Source organism: Prionailurus bengalensis, chromosome E4 (assembly GCF_016509475.1).
Source record: "Prionailurus bengalensis isolate Pbe53 chromosome E4, Fcat_Pben_1.1_paternal_pri, whole genome shotgun sequence".
Taxonomy (NCBI): Eukaryota; Metazoa; Chordata; class Mammalia; order Carnivora; family Felidae; genus Prionailurus; species Prionailurus bengalensis.
In genome coordinates, this window is record NC_057360.1 from 38,887,576 (window position 1) to 38,893,575 (window position 6,000).

A 6,000-nucleotide genomic window follows, 5' to 3' on the forward strand; every position below is an offset into this window, starting at 1 on the left:
ACCTGGGCTAATAGGAAGTGGGGAGCAAACAAATGAAATGAGTTGCATCTAGTCCTTCCCAATCAGATAGTCTTTCAGAAAGCGAAAGAGAATCGTTTACATTAAAGAACTTAACAGAGTGCTCTTATGTACCCCTACCCACCTGTAAACTCTAAATCCCCCACATTCACATATTAAGGCACAAGAGGTATTGGGAATGTAACTAAGAAAATATGCATCACATTTGTCTCCTAGTCCTCACAACACTCCGCAGAAAGAAGCTAGGCAAAAAAAAAAAAAAAAAAAAAAAAGATGCTCCATAAATACTAATCAATTGATTAATTAATTGATCAATTAATCACTCTTGCAAAGTTCTTATTATCCAAGAGAAGCTGGACTTATACTCTGAACACTTTGTTTCTGTTTTACCCCAGGAGATTATTTTCTATTTCAAAGGAGCCTCACAGTTTAAACTGGCCTATGAAAAATGAACCAAAACAGACTGGCAAGTATTTCTTACATTCTATTCCACCCACAAAATTTGCATTATGTCTGTTGATATTTGTCAAATGCCACCAGGCCCTTTCTATCATCCTCTCTCCCACAGAACAGTCTGAAACTAGGTGTATCTGCTCTCTGCTACCCAATAATTATGAATTTTATGGAGACTTTTCAAGGGAATAGGAATGATAGGCAAAACACATTTCATCTAAGCCCACCAAATGATTGCTTTTTCAGGTCTGATGCTTGACTTGTTTAAGATAAAAGCCCATGCTTAATCTCATCACTAAAAATTACGAGGATCGCATAACATATACCATTAAACCCGTGGGTCTATCCTGAGAAATTATTAACACCCAGAATCTGCTACTTAAAATGCTTATGTCTGAGTTGACTAGATATGTTTAAAGTAGAAAAACTATCCAGTGTGCATCTGGTTAAGAATTTGTAGCAAAGATCCCTGCTTCTCATACTTACACAGAAAATGAAAGTGATACTTAATTATCAAAATAAAATCTTCTGAATCTACATGTGTCAAATAACTTCCCCTTTTTTTGTTATTTTCAATCCCCCAAGGAGTAGAACTGAAAGAGACCTTTTTGGTGTTGGTTCAAAGAAACTAAAGTATTTTTCTGTTCAGAATAAGTAATTTCTTAAGGTAGTTTATACAGTATATAAACAATGACACAACGTATAAAATAAAATACTAATCACAGTTTGGGAGATTAGATTCGATTTAAAGTATGTGCTTTTGATTCAATCAATAATCAAGCCGTGTGCCTTTCTGGCATGGTACTCTAACAAAAGTGTACCAAAGGTTGTCTTTCTTTTTTACTATGGTCTTTTTTTCAAACGTTTATTTGAGAGAGAGACAGAGACAGAGAGACAGACAGAGAGAGAGAACAAGAGGAGGAGGGGCAGAGAGAGAGGGAGACGGAGGATCCCAAGCAGGCTCTGCACTGAGAGTGGAGAACCTGATGTGGGGCACCAACCACCAGCCATGAGATCATGACTTCAGCTGAAGTTGCAGGGTTAACCAACTGAGCCAACCAGGCACCCCCTCAAACGTTGTCTTTCAGTGTTATGTGACTTTAGAATCCGGGACTGCTCATTCCATCTTGGTCTACTCCTCCAGGAGTATTTTAAGGTGGTTTGATGGGACACATACCCACACTCTATCCAAACCAAAGCAAGGTTACTGATGGGCTTTCACATTACACGTTTTACCTTTGAAAGTTCTTTGGTCAGGAAAATGGGACAGCTACAGGGTGGTGTTTATGCTGCCACCTCTTGGCTTTATGAGGAAATACATCACAAGGAGAGGAAGGAAGGACTGTTGCTTTGTTGCCTTCATGTTGCATTTACATTAGGGTCAGTCAATCCTTCTTAAATGTGGGGAGAAGAACTCACAGACCCTTTGGAGAATATTACACAATCCCTGGACCCTTTCTCTGGAAAAAGTCCATACACAAAAAACTGCTGTAGACAAATCTGGACAACGTGAGGCCCATCCATGTATCCCTTTCTAGACTACAGATTCAGTAGAGCAACCTCATTTTCTTGAGCCATGACAAAAATTCTGTGAAATGGGAGAAAGTGAACACACTGAGAGGATGATTCGAATGCAAGATTCAGAGGAAAAAAATTTTTTTTTTTAATTTTTTTTTTTCAACGTTTATTTATTTTTGGGACAGAGAGAGACAGAGCATGAACGGGGGAGGGGCAGAGAGAGAGGGAGACACAGAATCGGAAACAGGCTCCAGGCTCTGAGCCATCAGACCAGAGCCCGACGCGGGGCTCGAACTCACGGACCGCGAGATCGTGACCTGGCTGAAGTCGGTCGCTTAACCGACTGCGCCACCCAGGCGCCCCTCAGAGGAAAAATTTTGACATCAAATTATTTTTAGTTCAAAATTGGTAAGTAGTGGGGCACCTGAATGGCTCAGTCTGTTGACCCTCCGACTTCGGCTCAGGTCATGATCTCACAGTTCATGAGTTCGAGCCCCGTGCCAGGCTCTGTGCTGACAGCTCAGAGTCTGGAGCCTGCTTCAGATTCTGTGTCTCCCTCTCTCTCTGCTCTTCCCCCGCTCATGCTGTGTGTGTGTCTCTCTCTCCTTCAAAATAAATAAATAAATTAATTAATTAATTAATTATAAAAAAAGTTAATCAATGGGAAGTACTCTCTGGGAATTCTGGGAGGGGAGGGTGGGAATCCAAAAGAAACCTTATGCTTTTGACTCCTCCATTGTGTGTGTATGTGTGTGTTTTATTTCTTTTCAGAGAGAGAGAGAGAGAGAGCATGAATGAGGGAAGGGCAGAGAGAGGGTGAGAGAGAGAAACCCAAGCAGGCAGAGCAGACACAGGGTTCAATCTCACCACCTAGAGATCGTGACCTGGGCTGAAACCAAGAGTCCAACCCTTAACCAACCAACTGAGCCACCCAAGCATCCGGACACCTCCATAGTTGATATCTTAAATCTTCCCCCAGCTGAGTTTGGGGTCAGATAGGTGGTCAGGTATGCATAGTCTATTTGTTTAGTTTCTAGAAATGTGTTCTGTGTTTCTACGAATATTTCTGCAGCACGAGTTGCATAGAGTAGTCAGCTGCCTCTGAGTTGTTCTGAACATATCTCAGTGCTCTCCAGATCTGGAGACCTCCCCGGCCCTTCTCCAAATGAAGCCATTCCTCCCATTTCCTACCTAAGGAAGAAAGACTGGCCGAGCATCTGAGAAGCTGCTTGAACTAATCCACTCGGTCTTGCTCCCTAATGGGGTGATTGGCAGACACCTAAAGAGATATTGATTGGGTCAGTCAGTCCAACACACTGGCTTTTTTACCCGTCAGTGTGACCAAGGTATTAACCCAGGAGCGCTTGGAACCCTATACACTTTCCCTCCATGAAATCAACACTCCCTTTATGAGTTCCGTTTGCCTCTGCGGCACACTTAGGGGGTAAGCAATTTTTCACATCTCTAGTGACAGAACCTGATCTCTCAGTCCACCTAGAGGAACAAGAAGTTCTCCCATTCAGCTTTTTGTTCTCATTGAGTTTGACTTTTATCTTTGCATTGCTACTCTCGTATAGTATATTATTCCACCAACACGCAATTTTTTATCTTGAAGAGTAAATGCTCATTATCTTATGGGGGAAAAGGTTTCCCCAGTGCACTGCAAGTGTTAGTAACCAGCTAACAGCAATTTGACAGACTCCTAACTGATGAAGCAGTGAGGCTAATAGTGTTACTGCTACCCAGTTCTGGGTTGCTTCAGGAGTTTTTACGTTTTATTAATGTAATAAAATGTAGCTTTTACAGTTATCTACAGTATGTAATTACAAATGCATGTTATTGGTATTATCAGTGTGATGCTTGAGTTTCTTTTCCATTAATAGAAACTCTGTATTTTATACATTAATTACACAAAGAATTAATGATGGCTTATACAAGTCTGTCTACAAGTAGACATTTTAGAAGCAATTATACTCAGAGCAGAGTAGTCCTCTCTTTAGTGATAGGCTTTGTTCCAAAAGATGATTTTAAATGCATTTGTTCATAAAGTGGTGCTATACAAGGAATAAAATGAACGCATTCATAAAACACTCAGTTTCATAAGAGAACAGTTGTCATGTTGGACATGGCATCAGTTCTTGTAAAATTTCATCCAAAGACATTTACATTTTGGCTTTATTCTTCACATCACTGAAAATGGCGGTAACAAAAACTCCAAACTCAACTTGTCCAGAATGAAACCACCATGGTGTTCTGCGAATGTTCCTATCACAGGGGATGGCCCCACCATCATCTAGCTCCAAAAACCAAGACCCAGGGGTCATTCATTGTGTCTTTTCGAATCTGATACCAAGCTTTGCCGATGTTGCTTCCTAAGTATCTGTTGAGTCTGTTCACTTCTTCCCACACCACTGTCACACCCTGGTTTGAGCTGTGTCACATCTTACCCGGGGCTCTGCCATGATCCCCACATCCACATCAAGATCTCAAACCCATCTTCCATGTCGTAGCAAGAAGATTATGTGAAACTCAAATCATACCTCCCTCTCCACACTGGAAACACTTACATTCTTTGATTGGAAACTCCTTTCCAACAAAATCCTTGTCCACCATTTAAAAAATGTATTTCTCCCTTTATTTTCATCAGAATCATCTGCCTTTCCTTACTAGAACTTTAAACTTGCTGGCTGTTTCTGCCCTTCTAGGTCATGAAATGCTTAATAATGTGACAAATCCCCAGTACAGATCGTCTCTGAAAGTCAACAACATTAAGGTTCCAGTACAGACTTTTTAAACTAAATTATGGGGATAATTGAAATTGCAATAAAAAAATTTTGGTTTACTGAAGGTGAATAAACTTCTAGAACATTTCCACTCACAGAAATGGAATGGACCTCATCAGGCTCATGAAATCTGGAGGGAAAAACAGGTGGACACCCTTATTTCAGAATCAGGAAGAGAAGGAGGCCACCGGTATTTACTGGGCAGTGGCTGGGTGTCAGCCAGCCGCCATGCTAGACATTTGCGAGCAGGTTATTTCATCTAATTCACACACTAGCCCAGCCACCTCAGTCTTACCTTCATGTGACAGATTAAAAATGATGTTAAGAAGGTTCACATATTTTTTTTAATTTAATTTATTTTTATTTATTTTGAAAGAGAGAGTGAGGAAGTGGGGGCGGGACACAGAGAGAGAGACAGAGGGAGAGAGAGAATCCCAAGCAGGCTCTGCGCTGTCAGCACAGAACTCCATGGGGGGGAGGGGGGCGGGGATCAGTCTCACAGTGTAAGATCACGACCTGAGCCGAAATCAAGAGTCGGACACTCAACCGAATGAGCCACCCAGGTGCCCCAAGAAGGTCCACACCTTTTACTAAAGGTACTAAAGGTACAGCTATTCTCTGGCAGAATTAATATCTGAACCCCAGGCTGACATTCAAATGCGTATTTCTTCATAATAGAGAATGACCCTGTGGAGACTCTGTCCCCACCTCTGCTCCAAAAGGTAGTTCTTCACAATGGAATGACTTCCAAATCCCTTACCTACCGTATGCTGTAATTACTGTTCATTTTCTATCCACACTTCCCTTCTCTCTTATCTTCTAGAATGCTAAATTGATCTCACTTCTAATTTTTGTTACCTGAGGCACAGTCACCTTCTTTCCTAGCCTTGTTCTCTTTCTGGTGACCTCCACCAGCCAAGGACACGTTTTCCAGGCTGGGGCTACCCCAGCCCTCTGGAAATCCGCGGCGCACTCTCTGACCCTTCCCAGGATGTTCAGGGCCCCTCTTGGATCTTGACATTTAACATAAAAACCGTGGATAAAACACACGTAGAACTTGGGTTTGGATTGCTGGTACCTGTATAGTGATTACTTAACAACCTTCATACTCCAGAGCTGAGCTCACAGCGATGATGATAAATGACACCAACGTAATGACCACAGTAATTCACTGTCCTGTTTAAAGATATTATTTAGCCAAGTCAAGGTTAAAACCAGGTAATGGAAC